Raw genomic sequence first — 17,689 nt, forward strand, 5'->3', positions numbered from 1 at the left:
GTTGGAAGGCACAAAGTAAGCAGACGGGAGGAGAAGTCAGGATAGTGCGCAAGGGCATCCTTTTCTCTTAGTCCGTAGAGGATGCTGGGGTCACATTAAGAACCATGGGGTATAGACGGGATCCGCAAGAGACATGGGCACTTTAAGACTTTCAAAGGGTGTGAACTGGCTCCTCCCTCTATGCCCCTCCTCCAGACTCCAGTTATAGGAACTGTGCCCAGGGAGACGGACATTTCGAGGAAAGGATTTATTGTTAAACTAAGGTGAGCATCTTACCAGCTCACACCTTAAGCATGCCGCAGAACGTGGCATTCAACAGAACACAAGCCAACGGCATGAACAATTGCAGCAAAAAGCTGACCAGAACCATAACATAACATGTGTATAACCACAAGTAATAACTGCAGACACAGTATGGACTGGGACGGGTGCCCAGCATCCTCTACGGACTAAGAGAAAAGGATTTACCAGTAGGTATTAAAATCCTATTTTCTCATACGACCTAGAGGATGCTGGGGTCACATTAAGAACCATGGGGTTATACCAAAGCTCTTGAACGGGTGGGAGAGTGCGTACGACTCTGCAGCACCGAATGACCCAACTTGAGGTTATCATCAGCCAAGGTATCAAACTTGTAAAACTTAGCAAAAGTGTTTACTAAATAGCTGCTCGGCAAAGTTGCAATGCCGAGACTCCCCGACCAGCTGCCCAGGATGAACCCACCTTTCTAGTAGAATGGGTCTTCACCTAATTCAGTAATGGCAATCCTGCCATGGAATGAGCATGCTGAATCTTACCACAGATCCAGCGCATAATGGTCTACATGGAAGCAGGACACCCAATCCTGTTGGGAGCATACAGGACAAACAGAGCCTCTGTTTTCCTAATCTGAACCGTTCTGGTGACATAAATTTTCAAAGTTCTGACCACAGCCAGAGACTTTGACTCAACGAAGGTGTCAGTGGCCAAAGGCACCATGTGGAAAGATGAACCACCTTCGGCAGAAATTGTTGACGTGTCCTCAATTCTGCTCTATCTTCATGAAAGATCAAATAAAGGCTCTTGTGATACTGCATGGTTTGTACTGTTTTCCATGTGCTCCCAGATCTTTCAAGCAAGTAGCATGGTCAAGAAAGTTCTGTTTGAAAATAAACAACATTTACTGTCATTGTTATAGAATTTGGGAGAAAAAACAAGAAGAAATCTGCACTGTTGACGCACTGGACAGAATGAATGAATCATAAAATATAACCTTTATTAAGTATGTATTAAAATTGGATAAATATTAATATTATTATCCCAAACTGCAGTGAAACATAAATGTTAAAATCACAGAACTAACATACATGTGCATAAGAAGAATAAAGAGATGTGAAAAAAAGGTTTAAAAAGCGTGTCCGTGTGTGATTATTTTTGAAGGCACAACCCTGGCGGGGTTGTTTATATAGATATATATGTTGCTAATAATCACTTTCTAGCGTAATGTTATTAAATAGCTGTTAGTATCTATGTCGTCAGGTACCACTGGGTCGTATCCTATATACTCCCTTCACTCAATAGGGGTTACCTCCCGGGAAGCCATCCCCATTGGCGAATTTGTGGGGGTGATTGAGTATAACCGGTAAGCTAACCTCCAATTTGTGGGGTGCTTAGGTAGATGGGGATCACTTATTTCTCTGTGTCCCCTAAGACTATATTCCTAAATTCAATACCACAGGGGGATAGCTTTCTATATCGGATAAGGAATCACTTGATAGGGAAATCTCTATGGATCATGGAAAGATCATATTTATTAATATCCAAACTAAAAAAATGATGAATAGCTTTAATTTAGCTGTTTAGATATAGTTAATTGGCGAGATATACCAACAGGTGCGGTTGCCTTAAGGAATATGGCAATTCCAATATAAATAGCAGCCCTCCTTCATATAATCAGCCAGATCTTATTAAATCTGGTCCAGATATAGCCGTTCAGATATACTTAATTGACAACATATATCAATCGGTGGGGTTGCCTTAAGGAATATAGCAATTCCAATTCTCATATAAATAGCAACCTTCCTTCATATATTCAGCCAGATCTTATTTAATCTGATCTAGGCGTAGGCAATAATGCTTTCCTTAGAGGTATAGCCACCTCAATTCTTATTAAGAAGCAAAGTGTCTGTCATAATGGTTTATCCAATTCATCTAAGAAATAATATATTCCATGTGTCAGAGATTCATTACTCTCTATTTACACTGTTAAAGAGTTAATTCTTATTATGTTACAGTGTAATGAAATTATCATATAGGGAGATGTGGCAATTCCATGTGCTATATATATAATAACCCTTAGTGGTCCAGATTCCACAATGAGGAATTTTCTTATAAACCGCTGAAACACACAGCTGTTTGACTGACTTCCAAATATATCTATCTCACTTTGTAACAGTCTTATGATAGAGAAACTGTTACATATTCGGTCACTTAGTTATCTAAAGGTAAACAGACTCAGTGTGAGGGTAATATAATATATCAAATGCGCTGTCAATAATCGTGGTAACTGGTGTAATAATGTGGTATATTGAGTATGCTAGTAAGGCATATAACTGCTCTCCAGCCTTTAAGTGTTACCAATCAATTTGTTACACTGTAAAGGATTTATGGTGTCCTGTTAGGACATGCAGCTGCTAGGCTGACTCAAAGATTTATCCATTTGTAACAATTATGTAACAGTTATATACATGTTACTGGTATTACATAGAAATAGTATGACACAGGCCAGCAGTCCCATGTGTCTAGATTCCACAATAGGAGATTTTCTTTGTCTTATAAACTGCTGGAACACACAGCTGCTAGACTGACTTCAAATATATATATTACTTTGTAACAGTCTTATAGTAAAGAGACTGTTACACACTGTCATTTAGTTATCTCAAGGTTAGCAGATTCTGTGTGAGGATAGTGTTCTGTTAGAACATGCAGCTGCTAGGCTGACTCATAGAAAATGTATCCATTTGTAACAAATGACACATACAGCATTAAATTAATATCTATAGCAGCCCATGTGACATCTCTACTCTTATCATAATTGTCTGGTTATTGCCAATCTGGACAGCAGGAGTGATATATATTCACTAGTCCCAATATCCCATCATATAAATATACCCACACTGATATACTTTCTTATCAAGAGTTATTAGTAGCTATCTGTATGCACTTTAGACATTGTAATTGCTAAGTGACATCATATCTAGTGTATTCCTTTCTTATAGCTCAGCTTCTATTCCCTATTAGTGGAGACTAACAGCTAACATCATAATCATATATTTTTGTTTTATAACATTTCACATGAGTCAAATACACGCGGACACGCCGTGCCCTACACATGTGTTTCACTGCATCTATGGCAACTTACATTAAAGCTAACAAGAAAGCACACTCGTTCTGTCTTTAAACTGATAAAAGAAACCCCAATAATATGGGGCATGCAAAAATTGAGATAAAACTCAGTTTTGCTCCTCTCCACGGAAATCTTTAATAAAAGGCGAAATATTTGTTAGTTCTGAAGAGAAACCAGAGCATGACCAAGATTCCACCTGTCGCCTGAGTGCCATGCCAGCAGTTCTCATTGAGCTCAAAGTGAGCACCCAATTTGAAAGAAAGAAAGCAGATTTCTCACCAGGCTTCCCCTAGCTATAAACATGGTTTGTACTCTTTTCCATGTGTTCCCAGATCTTTCAAGCAATTAGTATAGTCAAGAAAGTTCTGTTTGAAAAGAAACAAACATTTACTGTCATTTCTATGCAAATGAGCTTACATTAAAGCACACTCGTTCTATCTTTAAACAGATAAAATAAAACCCCAATAAGATGGGGCATGCAAAATTTGAGATAAAACTCAGTTTTGCTCCTCTCCACGGAAATCTTTAGTAAAAGGCGAAAGATTTGTTCGTTCTGAAGAGAAACCAGAGCATGACCAAGATTCCACCTGTCGCCTGAGTGCCATGCCAGCAGTCCTCATTCAGATCAAAGTGAGCGCCCAATTTGAAAGAAAGCAGATTTCTCACCTGGCTTCTCCTTGCTATAAGCATGGTTTGTACTGTATTCCATGTGCTCCCAGATCTTTCAAGCAAGTAGCATGGTCAAGAAAGTTCTGTTTGAAAAGTAACAAACATTTACTGTAATTTCTATGCAAATGAGCTTTCATTAAAGCACACTCATTCTATCTTTAAACCGATAAAAGAAAATCCAAAAAGATGGGGCATGCAAAAATTGAGGTAAAACTCAGTTTTGCTCCTCTCCACGGAAATCTTTAGTAAAAGGCGAAAGATTTGTTCGTTCTGAAGAGAAACCAGAGCATGACCAAGATTTTCATCTGAAAATATGTGTTCTCCCTGCAGTTGTTGTCCCCAGATGAGAGTTCCCTTGTGCTGCCTCAGTTGAATCTCCTTTACTTGACAGAGATGTGCCTGAGCAGCGGCCCTCCCCAGCCCTATCCCAAATCATACTTATTTTGCATAGGAGATACCATGGTCATGAAGATTGTTCTCCCAGGGTGAGGTTCATTCATTGCATTCTGGGTATGCTGACCCCTGTGATTTCCCCAAATGTGGGAAACTCGACTGCATTATTTGTGGTAGTGGGGGACTGTGTTTGTGCTTTCCTCTGGTCAGCTCTGGTAAAAGTCAGATTTCTTTGTCTCAGATCTTCCTCTAGCCTTGTTCTTCTTTCGAGAGTTCCCTTGTGCTGCCTCAGTTGGATCTCCTTCACTTGACAGGGGGTGCCCAAGCAGCAATCCTCCACAGCTCTAGCCCAACTCCTACTTACCTGCCAGGTGAGATACTATGATCTTCACTGTTAGGGCAATCAGGATGTGGAATTCCCTGCCAGGGAAGGTGGTAATGGCGGACTCTGTAATTGGATTTAAAAAAGGAATGGATACATTTCTGAATGAAAAAGCTATCTAAGGTTATAATACTTAAAATATCAACATGGTTAATCCGGGGGTAACATGAGTTATAGTAGCTAACTAGTCATAAAACATTATTCAGCAAGTATGTAGAATCATCACAACTTAAAACAGGTTGAACACGATGGGCAATTTGCCTCTATTCAACCTCAAAAACTATGTTACTATATGTTACTATATTACTATGTTACTGTAGTATACAGAAAACCAAAATGCAATGAACAGTGATAGTGAGCACTGATGAGGATACTAGAACTGACACTGAGCAGCAAGATGCAGCACTGGACTATTAGTAATGTACTGTAGTATGCTGAGCACCACAATGCAGCACAAGACAATGAGCAGTGATACTGAGCACTGATGAGGATACTACTGAGAACTGACACTGAGCAGGAGAGACACACTACTAGTATTACTGAGCAGCAATAAGTAACCACTGATACTGAGCACTGATATTGAGATTTCCACTGAGAGAACATAGCCACGTCCATTCCGCTCTCTCTTCAAAGCACGAGTAAAAATGGCGGCAACAAGCAGCTCTTTATATGGAATCCGAATCTCGCGAGAATCCGACAGCGGGATGATGACATTTTCCCTTGTTCAGGTTTTCCGAGTCAGGCGGGAACAACCGAGCCTGCCTCGGACCAGTGTAAACAACGTGGAGTTCGTGGGGAATTCGGTTCTCGGAGAACCGAACCCGCTCCTCTCTACCTTATACCCATCAATTTTTTTATTTTCAATCTAAGCCCCTGCAGTTTTCTGTAAGCATCTGCTTCGCTATGATGATCAACAAGTCACAAGGGCAAACACTCAGGGCTTGAGGCGTAGATCTTAGGACCAGCTGCTACAAGCATGGCAGAGGTGTCACTATCACTGGTGACACCCAGAGAGGTGGCGAGGGAGATTGTAATGCAGTGCGCGCAGATAAGCAGCGCAATGGTAAAAAGGAGGCATGGTTTCATAGGTAGGGGCGTGGCCTGGTGGCCTGAATCTACATTTTGTTGCTCCGGGTGTCCCGGGGGTTGGGGGCTGCACCCAGGGACTAGTGTGTGAGCAGTGCTGGCTCCTGCACAGTGAAAGGGCATGGCCACCCAGCATGACGCCTCCCTTCTTGACCATGCTGTAATTGCAGTCGCACTGCAGTTCAGCGTGATCATAAAAAATGGTGTAGCCTCCTGCTGGTGCAGACTGTATGTGCGCGCAGGAAGCCGCCACCATTTTTGTGATCACAGCGGCTGAATGTGATGTCATACAGCCGCTGTGACCACGCCCCCTGTGTCTCCTCCGTTGCAGACCCCATTTTGAAGCCTTGCCCCCGCACCGCTCCATCCCTGACTTGGAAATGGAGTGTTGCTGACCCACCTATCCCCCCCCCGCCCCGATTGACAGGCAGAGGCGATCGCATTCTCTGCGGGGTGCCGCAGAAAATGCAGGCACATGCGTATGCTCTTAGCAATTTTTGCAGTTGGATCGCTTATTGTGATTGCAATCCAACCTGAATCAGGCCCTATTACCTATCACAATGCGCTGCGGGCAGTACAAAATTGGGTTAATATAGGAGAAAAACCCCCAGACCTGTGCTCCTTAACTGTACCTGGTGGCTAGTGGAGCGGCTGCCCAGTAATCAGTGTCCACGCCAGTGCGCACACGGTCCACCCCCTACGGCCACGCTCCCCTTCATCAGTGGCCTCGTGATCCGGAAGGGTGGTGTGTGTGTGACTGACCTTAGGATGAAACCGGACCCTCCGCTGCAGTGACCCAGCAACCAGGGCACGGGAGTATACAGCGCCGCTGGGAGTGATGAAGCTGCAGTAAAGATGTCTATTAGACCTAGCCTGCTGCAGCCCTTGTAGATTCTCATAAAACAAGTTCTTCTTTTCTTGTCAAAATTTATAGCTAAGAATAGGCTGCCTGAGGCAGGCCCCTGTTAAGTGGCCTGCTACTGAAGGCACCAACTACAAACTGAGCTCCCTGTTCATGGAAGCGGGGTTATAGAGGAGAATGCACTGAGCATCTTGGGAACAGTCAAAAGCTTTGAGCCGGTTGGTGCCTCAGATCAAGATCCTACTCTACACCCCAATGTGAATCCTTGTGGAGTCCAGTGTACCCCACAGAAGAAATTAATGTGTCACACCCATTGGCAGCAACCTTAGAATAGCTGCTGACGGGCACAATTGAGAAAGGAAGGGGGGGGGGGACATTTGAATCCAGCACATAAATGCAATTCAAATATGTAATTTGTACCTTCCTATTTTAAAATATAATGGATGAACCTCACCCTGTGATAACAATCTTCATGATCAAGAGATCTCATATGCAAAATAAGTATGAGTTGGGATAGGGCTGGGGAGGGTGGCTGCTCGGGCAGCCCCTCCCCCGTCAAGTTAAGGAGATTCAACTGAGGAAGCACAAGGGAACTCTCGTCTGGGGACAACAACTGCAGGGAGACCACATCTTTTCAGATGAACATGGGAGGGCGGAAGGCTGCCTAATACTGAAGCACCATCAAATATCAAACCATATGCAACATCTAGTACAAGCCTTCCTGGGGGAAGGTCTGCAGCAGACGGATTTGCATACAGTGATGTTATTCAAGCAGTGGGCCAAAGTTGGCTGGAACCCTCATCTGCATATGAAAAGAGAAAAGGGGCGTGCAGGGCATGGCGGCCTTTTGCAGTGCTTGGATGACCCCTAGTTCTCATTAAACACCCCCACCCTCCTTTGGTGTGGGGCTCATGTTGGCCATGCCCCATCCCCTGAAGCATTCAAGCTGATTTCTTGCAGCAGCTGGGCACTGTAACAGCTCCAGAGCTGTTCTGTAAGGCAAGTAAAAGGGTGTGGGCCCTGCAGCACCACCTGTAGTTTGCATTGTGCGTTGGAAGGCACAAAGTAAGCAGACGGGAGGAGAAGTCAGGATAGTGCGCAAGGGCATCCTTTTCTCTTAGTCCGTAGAGGATGCTGGGGTCACATTAAGAACCATGGGGTATAGACGGGATCCGCAAGAGACATGGGCACTTTAAGACTATCAAAGGGTGTGAACTGGCTCCTCCCTCTATGCCCCTCCTCCAGACTCCAGTTATAGGAACTGTGCCCATGGAGACGGACATTTCGAGGAAAGGATTTATTGTTAAACTAAGGTGAGCATCTTACCAGCTCACACCTTAAGCATGCCGCAGAACGTGGCATTCAACAGAACACAAGCCAACGGCATGAACAATTGCAGCAAAAAGCTGACCAGAACCATAACACAACATGTGTATAACCACAAGTAATAACTGCAGACACAGTATGGACTGGGACGGGTGCCCAGCATCCTCTACAGACTAAGAGAAAAGGATTTACCGGTAGGTATTAAAATCCTATTTTCTCATACGACCTAGAGGATGCTGGGGTCACATTAAGAACCATGGGGTTATACCAAAGCTCTTGAACGGGTGGAAGAGTGCGTACGACTCTGCAGCACCGAATGACCCAACTTGAAGTTATCATCGGCCAAGGTATCAAACTTGTAAAACTTAGCAAAAGTGTTTACTAAATAGCTGCTCGGCAAAGTTGCAATGCCGAGACTCCCCGACCAGCTGCCCAGGATGAACCCACCTTTCTAGTAGAATGGGTCTTCACCTAATTCAGTAACGGCAATCCTGCCATGGAATGAGCATGCTGAATCTTACCACAGATCCAGCGCATAATGGTCTACATGGAAGCAGGACACCCAATCCTGTTGGGAGCATACAGGACAAACAGAGCCTCTGTTTTCCTAATCTGAACCGTTCTGGTGACATAAATTTTCAAAGTTCTGACCACAGCCAGAGACTTTGACTCAACGAAGGTGTCAGTGGCCAAAGGCACCATGTGGAAAGATGAACCACCTTCGGCAGAAATTGTTGACGTGTCCTCAATTCTGCTCTATCTTCATGAAAGATCAAATAAAGGCTCTTGTGATACTGCATGGTTTGTACTGTTTTCCATGTGCTCCCAGATCTTTCAAGCAAGTAGCATGGTCAAGAAAGTTCTGTTTGAAAAGAAACAAACATTTACTGTCATTGTTATGCAAATAAACTTACATTAAAGCTAACCAGAAAGCACACTCGTTCTGTCTTTAAACTGATAAAAGAAACCCCAATAATATGGGCATACCTCCCAACTTTGTCGGCTCGCAAAGAGGGACACACGCGCGGCGAAGTCGCGCGCGCTCCCAAAAAGGGTGTGGCCTAAGTAAAAGGGGGCGTGGCTTCGCGGGAGGACCCGCGATCGCGAGTCACGCCCCCGTTTTCGGCACTGAGCGGGCATGCCCAGCGCTCTGTGAGCCGCTGGCATGCCACCTCTCCCTCTGACTTCAGTGAATAGACGCTGTGCGCATGCGCACAGCGTCTATTCACCGCTGCTCTGCTAAGCAGGGCAGCGACAGACAGAGCCTCCCAATTGTCCTCCCCACCGCGGGACACTGCGGCCCGCAGGTGGGACAGCGGGACAGTCCCCAAAAAACGGGACTGTCCCGCGAAAATCGGGACAGTTGGGAGGTATGATATGGGGCATGCAAAAATTGAGATAAAACTCAGTTTTGCTCCTCTCCACGGAAATCTTTAGTAAAAGGCGAAAGATTTGTTTGTTCTGAAGAGAAACCAGAGCATGACCAAGATTCCACCTGTCGCCTGAGTGCCATGCCAGCAGTCCTCATTCAGCTCAAAGTGAGCACCCAATTTGAAAGAAAGAAAGCAGATTTCTCACCAGGCTTCCCCTTGCTATAAACATGGTTTGTACTCTTTTCCATGTGCTCCCAGATCTTTCAAGCAATTAGTATGGTCAAGAAAGTTCTGCTTGAAAAGAAACAGACATTTATTGTCATTGTTATGCAAATAAACTTACATTAAAGCTAACAAGAAAGCACACTCGTTCTGTCTTTAAACTGATAAAAGAAACCCCAATAATATGGGGCATGCAAAAATTGAGATAAAATTCAGTTTTGCTCCTCTCCACGGATAATCTTTAATAAAAGGCGAAAGATTTGTTCGTTCTGAAGAGAAACCAGAGCATGACCAAGATTCCACCTGTCGCCTGAGTGCTGTGCCAGCAGTCCTCATTCAGATCAAAGTGAGTGCCCAATTTGAAAGAAAGCAGATTTCTCACCTGGCTTCTCCTTGCTATAAGCATGGTTTGTACTGTATTCCATGTGCTCCCAGATCTTTAAAGCAAGTAGCATGGTCAAGAAAGTTCTGTTTGAACATAAATAAACATTTACTGTCATTTCTATGCAAATGAGCTTACATTAAAGCACACTCATTCTATCTTTAAACCGGTAAAAGAAACCCCAAAAAGATGGGGCATGCAAAAATTGAGATAAAACTCGGTTTTGCGCCTCTCCACGGAAATCTTTAGTAAGAGGCGAAAGATTTGTTCGTTCTGAAGAGAAACCAGAGCATGACCAAGATTTTTATATGAAAATATGTGTTCTCCCTGCAGTTGTTGTCCCCAGATGAGAGTTCCCTTGTGCTGCCTCAGCTGAATCTCCTTTACTTGACAGAGATGTGCCTGAGCAGCGGCCCTCCCCAGCCCTATCCCAAATCATACTTATTTTGCATAGGCGATACCATGGTCATGAAGATTGTTCTCCCAGGGTGAGGTTCATTCATTGCATTCTGGGTATGCTGACCCCTGTGATTTCCCCAAATGTGGGAAACTCGACTGCATTATTTGTGGTAGTGGGGGACTGTGTTTGTGCTTTCCTCTGGTCAGCTCTGGTAAAAGTCAGATTTATTTGTCTCAGATCTTCCTCTAGCCTTGTTCTTCTTTCGAGAGTTCCCTTGTGCTGCCTCAGTTGGATCTCTTTCACTTGACAGGGGGGTGCCCGAGTAGCGACCCTCCCCAGCTCTAGCCCAACTCCTACTTACCTGCCAGGTGAGATACTATGATCATGAAGGTGCTTTTCCCAGGGCAAGGCTCACCCATTGCACTCTGGGTGTGGTGCCCCTGCGATTTCCCCAAATGTGGGAAGCTTGACTGCATAATTTGTGTTTCCCCTGGTCGGCTCTCGTATAATTCAGATCTCTTTGTCTCAGGTCTCTCTCCAGCCTAGTTTGCTGTCTGTTTCCACTTCTTTTTTCATGAGCCCCTCCCTTTTATACCCTTGTGCACTATCCTGACTTCTCCTCTTGTCTGCTTACTTTGTGCCTTCCAATGCACAATGCAAACTACTGGTAGTGCTGCAGGGCCCACACCCTTTTACTTGCCGTACAGAGCAGCTCTGGAGCTGTTACAGTGCCCAGCTGCTGCAAGAAATCAGCTTGAATGCTTCAGGGGCTGGGGCATAGCCAACATGAGCCCCACACCGAAGGAGGGTGGAGGTGTTTAATGCGAACTAGGGGTCATCCAAGCGCCGCAAAAGGCCGCTATGCCCTGCACGCCCCTTTTCTCTTTTCATATGCAGACGAGGGTTGAAGCCAACTTTGACCCACTGCTTGGATGACATCACCGTATGCAAATCCATCTGCTGCAGGCCTTCCCCCAGGAATGCTTGCACTAGTTGTTGCATTTGGTTTGTTGTTTGGGGGTGCTTCATTATTAGGCAGCCTTCTGCCCTCCCATGTTCATCTGAAAATATGTGTTCTCCCTGCAGTTGTTGTCCCCAGATGAGAGTTCCCTTGTGCTGCCTCAGTTGAATCTCCTTTACTTGACAGAGATGTGCCTGAGCAGCGGCCCTCCCCAGCCCTATCCCAAATCATACTTATTTTGCATAGGAGATACCATGGTCATGAAGATTGTTCTCCCAGGGTGAGGTTCATTCATTGCATTCTGGGTATGCTGACCCCTGTGATTTCCCCAAATGTGGGAAACTCGACTGCATTATTTGTGGTAGTGGGGGACTGTGTTTGTGCTTTCCTCTGGTCAGCTCTGGTAAAAGTCAGATTTATTTGTCTCAGATCTTCCTCTAGCCTTGTTCTTCTTTCGAGAGTTCCCTTGTGCTACCTCAGTTGAATCTCCTTCACTTGACAGGGGGGTACCCGAGCAGCGACCCTCCCCAGCTCTAGCCCAACTTCTACTTACCTGGCAGGTGAGATACTATGATCATGTAGGTGCTTCTCCCAGGGCAAGGCTCACCCATTGCACTCTGGGTGTGCTGCTCCTGCGATTTCCCCAAATGTGGGAAACTTGACTGCATAATTTGTGTTTCCCCTGGTCGGCTCTCATATAATTCAGATCTCTTTGTCTCAGGTCTCTCTCCAGCCTAGTTTGCTGTCTGTTTCAACTTCTCTTTTCTTGAGCCGCTCCCTTCTATGCCCTTGCGCACTATCCTGACTTCTCCCGTCTGCTTACTTTGTGCCTTCCAATGCACAATGCAAACTACAGGTAGTGCTGCAGGGCCCACACCCTTTTACTTGCCGTTCAGAGCAGCTCTGGAGCTGTTACAGTGCCCAGCTGCTGCAAGAAATCAGCTTGAATGCTTCAGGGGCTGGGGCATAGCCAACATGAGCCCCACACCGAAGGAGGGTGGAGGTGTTTAATGCGAACTAGGGGTCATCCAAGCGCCGCAAAAGGCCGCCATGCCCTGCACGCCCCTTTTCTCTTTTCATATGCAGACGAGGGTTGAAGCCAACTTTGACCCACTGCTTGGATGACATCACCATATGCAAATCCATCTGCTGCAGGCCTTCCCCCAGGAATGCTTGTACTAGTTGTTGCATTTGGTTTGTTGTTTGGGGGTGCTTCAGTATTAGGCTGCCTTCTGCCCTCCCATGTTTATCTGAAAATATGTGTTCTCCCTGCAGTTGTTGTCCCCAGATGAGAGTTCCCTTGTGCTGCCTCAGTTGAATCTCCTTTACTTGACAGAGATGTGCCTGAGCAGCGGCCCTCCCCAGCCCTATCCCAAATCATACTTATTTTGCATAGGCGATACCATGGTCATGAAGATTGTTCTCCCAGGGTGAGGTTCATTCATTGCATTCTGGGTATGCTGACCCCTGTGATTTCCCCAAATGTGGGAAACTCAACTGCATTATTTGTGGTAGTGGGGGACTGTGTTTGTGCTTTCCTCTGGACAGCTCTGGTAAAAGTCAGATTTATTTGTCTCAGATCTTCCTCTAGCCTTGTTCTTCTTTCGAGAGTTCCCTTGTGCTGCCTCAGTTGGATCTCTTTCACTTGACAGGGGGGTGCCCGAGCAGCGACCCTCCCCAGCTCTAGCCCAACTCCTACTTACTTGCCAGGTGAGATACTATGATCATGAAGGTGCTTCTCCCAGGGCAAGGCTCACCCATTGCACTCTGGGTGTGGTGCCCCTGCGATTTCCCCAAATGTGGGAAGCTTGACTGCATAATTTGTGTTTCCCCTGGTCGGCTCTCGTATAATTCAGATCTCTTTGTCTCAGGTCTCTCTCCAGCCTAGTTTGCTGTCTGTTTCCACTTCTTTTTTCATGAGCCCCTCCCTTTTATACCCTTGTGCACTATCCTGACTTCTCCTCCTGTCTGCTTACTTTGTGCCTTCCAATGCACAATGCAAACTACAGGTAGTGCTGTAGGGCCCACACCCTTTTACTTGCCGTACAGAGCAGCTCTGGAGCTGTTACAGTGCCCAGCTACTGCAAGAAATCAGCTTGAATGCTTCAGGGGCTGGGGCACAGCCAACATGAGCCCCACACCGAAGGAGGGTGGAGGTGTTTAATGTGAACTAGGGGTCATCCAAGCGCCGCAAAAGGCCGCCATGCCCTGCACGCCCCTTTTCTCTTTTCATATGCAGACGAGGGTTGAAGCCAACTTTGACCCACTGCTTGGATGACATCACCGTATGCAAATCCATCTGCTGCAGGCCTTCCCCCAGGAATGCTTGCACTAGTTGTTGCATTTGGTTTGTTGTTTGGGGGTGCTTCAGTATTAGTCAGCCTTCTGCCCTCCCATGTTCATCTGAAAATATGTGTTCTCCCTGCAGTTGTTGTCCCCAGATGAGAGTTCCCTTGTGCTGCCTCAGTTGAATCTCCTTTACTTGACAGAGATGTGCCTGAGCAGCGGCCCTCCCCAGCCCTATCCCAAATCATACTTATTTTGCATAGGAGATACCATGGTCATGAAGATTGTTCTCCCAGGGTGAGGTTCATTCATTGCATTCTGGGTATGCTGACCCCTGTGATTTCCAAAATGTGGGAAACTCGACTGCATTATTTGTGGTAGTGGGGGACTGTGTTTGTGCTTTCCTCTGGTCAGCTCTGGTAAAAGTCAGATTTATTTGTCTCAGATCTTCCTCTAGCCTTGTTCTTCTTTCGAGAGTTTCCTTGTGCTGCCTCAGTTGGATCTCTTTCACTTGACAGAGGGGTGCCCGAGCAGCGACCCTCCCCAGCTCTAGCCCAACTCCTACTTACCTGCCAGGTGAGATACTATGATCATGAAGGTGCTTCTCCCAGGGCAAGGCTCACCCATTGCACTCTGATTTCCCCAAATGTGGGAAGCTTGACTGCATAATTTGTGTTTCCCCTGGTCGGCTCTCGTATAATTCAGATCTCTTTGTCTCAGGTCTCTCTCCAGCCTAGTTTGCTGTCTGTTTCCACTTCTTTTTTCATGAGCCCCTCCCTTTTATACCCTTGTGCACTATCCTGACTTCTCCTCCTGTCTGCTTACTTTGTGCCTTCCAATGCACAATGCAAACTACAGGTAGTGCTGCAGGGCCCACACCCTTTTACTTGCCGTACAGAGCAGCTCTGGAGCTGTTACAGTGCCCAGCTGCTGCAAGAAATCAGCTTGAATGCTTCAGGGGCTGGGGCATAGCCAACATGAGCCCCACACCGAAGGAGGGTGGAGGTGTTTAATGCGAACTAGGGGTCATCCAAGCGCCGCAAAAGGCCGCCATGCCCTGCACGCCCCTTTTCTCTTTTCATATGCAGACGAGGGTTGAAGCCAACTTTGACCCACTGCTTGGATGACATCACCGTATGCAAATCCATCTGCTGCAGGCCTTCCCCCAGGAATGCTTGCACTAGTTGTTGCATTTGGTTTGTTGTTTGGGGGTGCTTCAGTATTAGGCAGCCTTCTGCCCTCCCATGTTCATCTGAAAATATGTGTTCTCCCTGCAGTTGTTGTCCCCAGATGAGAGTTCCCTTGTGCTGCCTCAGTTGAATCTCCTTTACTTGACAGAGATGTGCCTGAGCAGCGGCCCTCCCCAGCCCTATCCCAAATCATACTTATTTTGCATAGGAGATACCATGGTCATGAAGATTGTTCTCCCACGGTGAGGTTCATTCATTGCATTCTGGGTATGCTGACCCCTGTGATTTCCCCAAATGTGGGAAACTCGACTGCTTTATTTGTGGTAGTGGGGGACTGTGTTTGTGCTTTCCTCTGGTCAGCTCTGGTAAAAGTCAGATTTCTTTGTCTCAGATCTTCCTTTAGCCTTGTTCTTCTTTCGAGAGTTCCCTTGTGCTGCCTCAGTTGGATCTCCTTCACTTGACAGGGGGGTACCCGAGCAGCGACCCTCCCCAGCTCTAGCCCAACTTCTACTTACCTGGCAGGTGAGATACTATGATCATGTAGGTGCTTCTCCCAGGGCAAGGCTCACCCATTGCACTCTGGGTGTGCTGCTCCTGCGATTTCCCCAAATGTGGGAAACTTGACTGCATAATTTGTGTTTCCCCTGGTCGGCTCTCGTATAATTCAGATCTCTTTGTCTCAGGACTCTCTCCAGCCTAGTTTGCTGTCTGTTTCAACTTCTCTTTTCTTGAGCCGCTCCCTTCTATGCCCTTGCGCACTATCCTGACTTCTCCCGTCTGCTTACTTTGTGCCTTCCAATGCACAATGCAAACTACAGGTAGTGCTGCAGGGCCCACACCCTTTTACTTGCCGTTCAGAGCAGCTCTGGAGCTGTTACAGTGCCCAGCTGCTGCAATAAATCAGCTTGAATGCTTCAGGGGATGGGGCATGGCCAACATGAGCCCCACACCAAAGGAGGGTGGGGTGTTTAATGCGAACTAGGGGTCATCCAAGCACCGCAAAAGGCCGCCATGCCCTGCACGCCCCTTTTCTCTTTTCATATGCAGATGAGGGTTGAAGCCAACTTTGACCCACTGCTTGGATGACATCACCGTATGCAAATCCGTCTTCTGCAGAACTTCCCCCAGGAATGCTTGCACTAGTTGTTGCATTTGGTTTGTTGTTTGGGGGTGCTTCAGTATTAGGCAGCCTTCTGCCCTCCCATGTTCATCTGAAAATATGTGTTCTCCCTGCAGTTGTTGTCCCCAGATGAGAGTTCCCTTGTGCTGCCTCAGTTGAATCTCCTTTACTTGACAGAGATGTGCATGAGCAGCGGCCCTCCCCAGCCCTATCCCAAATCATACTTATTTTGCATAGGAGATACCATGGTCATGAAGATTACTCTCCCAGGGTGAGGTTCATTCATTGCATTCTGGGTATGCTGACCCCTGTGATTTCCCCAAATGTGGGAAACGCGACTGCTTTATTTGTTGGTAGTGGGGGACTGTGTTTGTGTTTTCCTCTGCTCTCTGGTAAAAGTCAGATTTCTTTGTTTCAGATCTTCCTCTAGCCTTGTTCTTCTTTCGAGAGTTTCCTTGTGCTGCCTCAGTTGGATCTCCTTCACTTGACAGGGGGGTGCCCGAGCAGCGACCCTCCCCAGCTCTAGCCCAACTCCTACTTACCTGCCAGGTGAGATACTATGATCATGAAGGTGCTTCTCCCAGGGCAAGGCTCACCCATTGCACTCTGGGTGTGCTGCCCCTGCGATTTCCCCAAATGTGGGAAACTTGACTGCATAATTTGTGTTTCCCCTGGTCAGGTCTCGTATAATTCAGATCTCTTTGTCTCAGGTCTCTCTCCAGCCTAGTTTGCTGTCTGTTTCCACTTCTCTTTTCTTGAGCCGCTCCCTTCTATGCCCTTGCGCACTATCCTGACTTCTCCTCCTTTCTGCTTACTTTGTGCCTTCCAACGCACAATGCGAACTACAGGTAGTGCTGCAGGGCCCACACCCTTTTACTTGACTTACAGAGCAGCTCTGGAGCTGTTACAGTGCCCAGCTGCTGCAAGAAATCAGCTTGAATGCTTCAGGGGCTGGGGCATAGCCAACATGAGCCCTACACCGAAGGAGGGTGGAGGTGTTTAATGCAAACTAGGGGTCAGCCAAGTGCCGCAAAAGGCCACCATGCCCTGCACGCCCCTTTTCTCTTTTCATATGCAGACGAGGGTTGAAGCCAACTTTGACCCACTGCTTGGATGACATCACCATATGCAAATCTATCTGCTGCAGGCCTTCCCCCAGGAATGCTTGCACTAGTTGTTGCATTTGGTTTGTTGTTTGGGGGTGCTTCAGTATTAGGCAGCCTTCTGCCCTCCCATGTTCATCTGAAAATATGTGTTCTCCCTGCAGTTGTTGTCCCCAGATGAGAGTTCCCTTGTGCTGCCTCAGTTGAATCTCCTTTACTTGACAGAGATGTGCCTGAGCAGCGGCCCTCCCCAGCCATATCCCAAATCATACTTATTTTGCATAGGAGATACCATTGTTATGAAGATTGTTCTCCCAGGGTGCGGTTCATTCATTGCACTCTGGGTATGCTGACCCCTGTGATTTCCCCAAATGTGGGAAACTCGACTGCATTATTTGTGGTAGTGGTGGACTGTGTTTGTGCTTTCCTCTGGTCAGCTCTGGTAAAAGTCAGATTTCTTTGTCTCAGATCTTCCTCTAGCCTTGTTCTTCTTTCGAGAGTTCCTTTGTGCTGCCTCAGTTGGATCTCCTTCACTTGACAGGGGGGTGC

General features: G+C 46.5%; 18 non-coding genes and 1 pseudogene across 18 annotated transcripts; 13 read left to right on the forward strand and 6 right to left on the reverse strand.

Annotated features, from left to right (window-relative positions):
* Nucleotides 1-3,451: 3,451 nt before the first annotated feature.
* On the reverse strand, nt 3,452-3,567 carry LOC135024251 (U5 spliceosomal RNA). Its single transcript, XR_010221096.1, has one exon. It is a non-coding gene; the product is annotated as a U5 spliceosomal RNA (small nuclear RNA).
* A 275-nt stretch (nt 3,568-3,842) lies between these two features.
* Nucleotides 3,843-3,958, reverse strand: LOC135024209 (U5 spliceosomal RNA). Its single transcript, XR_010221055.1, has one exon. It is a non-coding gene; the product is annotated as a U5 spliceosomal RNA (small nuclear RNA).
* A 270-nt stretch (nt 3,959-4,228) lies between these two features.
* On the reverse strand, nt 4,229-4,344 carry LOC135024230 (U5 spliceosomal RNA). The gene has a single exon (XR_010221076.1). It is a non-coding gene; the product is annotated as a U5 spliceosomal RNA (small nuclear RNA).
* Nucleotides 4,345-4,488: 144 nt separating this feature from the next.
* LOC135024119 (U1 spliceosomal RNA) lies at nt 4,489-4,652 on the forward strand. The gene has a single exon (XR_010220985.1). It is a non-coding gene; the product is annotated as a U1 spliceosomal RNA (small nuclear RNA).
* A 4,819-nt stretch (nt 4,653-9,471) lies between these two features.
* On the reverse strand, nt 9,472-9,584 carry LOC135024263 (U5 spliceosomal RNA). The gene has a single exon (XR_010221108.1). It is a non-coding gene; the product is annotated as a U5 spliceosomal RNA (small nuclear RNA).
* A 286-nt stretch (nt 9,585-9,870) lies between these two features.
* On the reverse strand, nt 9,871-9,987 carry LOC135024260 (U5 spliceosomal RNA). Its single transcript, XR_010221105.1, has one exon. It is a non-coding gene; the product is annotated as a U5 spliceosomal RNA (small nuclear RNA).
* Nucleotides 9,988-10,257: 270 nt separating this feature from the next.
* LOC135024235 (U5 spliceosomal RNA) lies at nt 10,258-10,373 on the reverse strand. Its single transcript, XR_010221081.1, has one exon. It is a non-coding gene; the product is annotated as a U5 spliceosomal RNA (small nuclear RNA).
* Nucleotides 10,374-10,517: 144 nt separating this feature from the next.
* LOC135023976 (U1 spliceosomal RNA) lies at nt 10,518-10,681 on the forward strand. The gene has a single exon (XR_010220853.1). It is a non-coding gene; the product is annotated as a U1 spliceosomal RNA (small nuclear RNA).
* Nucleotides 10,682-10,833: 152 nt separating this feature from the next.
* Nucleotides 10,834-10,996, forward strand: LOC135024157 (U1 spliceosomal RNA). Its single transcript, XR_010221015.1, has one exon. It is a non-coding gene; the product is annotated as a U1 spliceosomal RNA (small nuclear RNA).
* Nucleotides 10,997-11,670: 674 nt separating this feature from the next.
* Nucleotides 11,671-11,834, forward strand: LOC135024131 (U1 spliceosomal RNA). The gene has a single exon (XR_010220992.1). It is a non-coding gene; the product is annotated as a U1 spliceosomal RNA (small nuclear RNA).
* A 152-nt stretch (nt 11,835-11,986) lies between these two features.
* On the forward strand, nt 11,987-12,128 carry LOC135024052 (U1 spliceosomal RNA; annotated as a pseudogene).
* A 692-nt stretch (nt 12,129-12,820) lies between these two features.
* Nucleotides 12,821-12,984, forward strand: LOC135024276 (U1 spliceosomal RNA). Its single transcript, XR_010221120.1, has one exon. It is a non-coding gene; the product is annotated as a U1 spliceosomal RNA (small nuclear RNA).
* Nucleotides 12,985-13,136: 152 nt separating this feature from the next.
* Nucleotides 13,137-13,299, forward strand: LOC135024166 (U1 spliceosomal RNA). The gene has a single exon (XR_010221020.1). It is a non-coding gene; the product is annotated as a U1 spliceosomal RNA (small nuclear RNA).
* Nucleotides 13,300-13,973: 674 nt separating this feature from the next.
* LOC135023988 (U1 spliceosomal RNA) lies at nt 13,974-14,136 on the forward strand. Its single transcript, XR_010220864.1, has one exon. It is a non-coding gene; the product is annotated as a U1 spliceosomal RNA (small nuclear RNA).
* Nucleotides 14,137-15,108: 972 nt separating this feature from the next.
* LOC135024001 (U1 spliceosomal RNA) lies at nt 15,109-15,272 on the forward strand. The gene has a single exon (XR_010220877.1). It is a non-coding gene; the product is annotated as a U1 spliceosomal RNA (small nuclear RNA).
* Nucleotides 15,273-15,424: 152 nt separating this feature from the next.
* LOC135024045 (U1 spliceosomal RNA) lies at nt 15,425-15,587 on the forward strand. Its single transcript, XR_010220921.1, has one exon. It is a non-coding gene; the product is annotated as a U1 spliceosomal RNA (small nuclear RNA).
* Nucleotides 15,588-16,257: 670 nt separating this feature from the next.
* LOC135024082 (U1 spliceosomal RNA) lies at nt 16,258-16,422 on the forward strand. Its single transcript, XR_010220954.1, has one exon. It is a non-coding gene; the product is annotated as a U1 spliceosomal RNA (small nuclear RNA).
* A 149-nt stretch (nt 16,423-16,571) lies between these two features.
* LOC135024075 (U1 spliceosomal RNA) lies at nt 16,572-16,734 on the forward strand. Its single transcript, XR_010220947.1, has one exon. It is a non-coding gene; the product is annotated as a U1 spliceosomal RNA (small nuclear RNA).
* Nucleotides 16,735-17,408: 674 nt separating this feature from the next.
* On the forward strand, nt 17,409-17,572 carry LOC135024007 (U1 spliceosomal RNA). Its single transcript, XR_010220883.1, has one exon. It is a non-coding gene; the product is annotated as a U1 spliceosomal RNA (small nuclear RNA).
* The last annotated feature ends 117 nt before the right edge of the window (nt 17,573-17,689 follow it).

The sequence above is a fragment of the Pseudophryne corroboree genome, unplaced genomic scaffold (assembly GCF_028390025.1).
Source record: "Pseudophryne corroboree isolate aPseCor3 unplaced genomic scaffold, aPseCor3.hap2 scaffold_403, whole genome shotgun sequence".
Lineage (NCBI taxonomy): Eukaryota > Metazoa > Chordata > Amphibia > Anura > Myobatrachidae > Pseudophryne > Pseudophryne corroboree.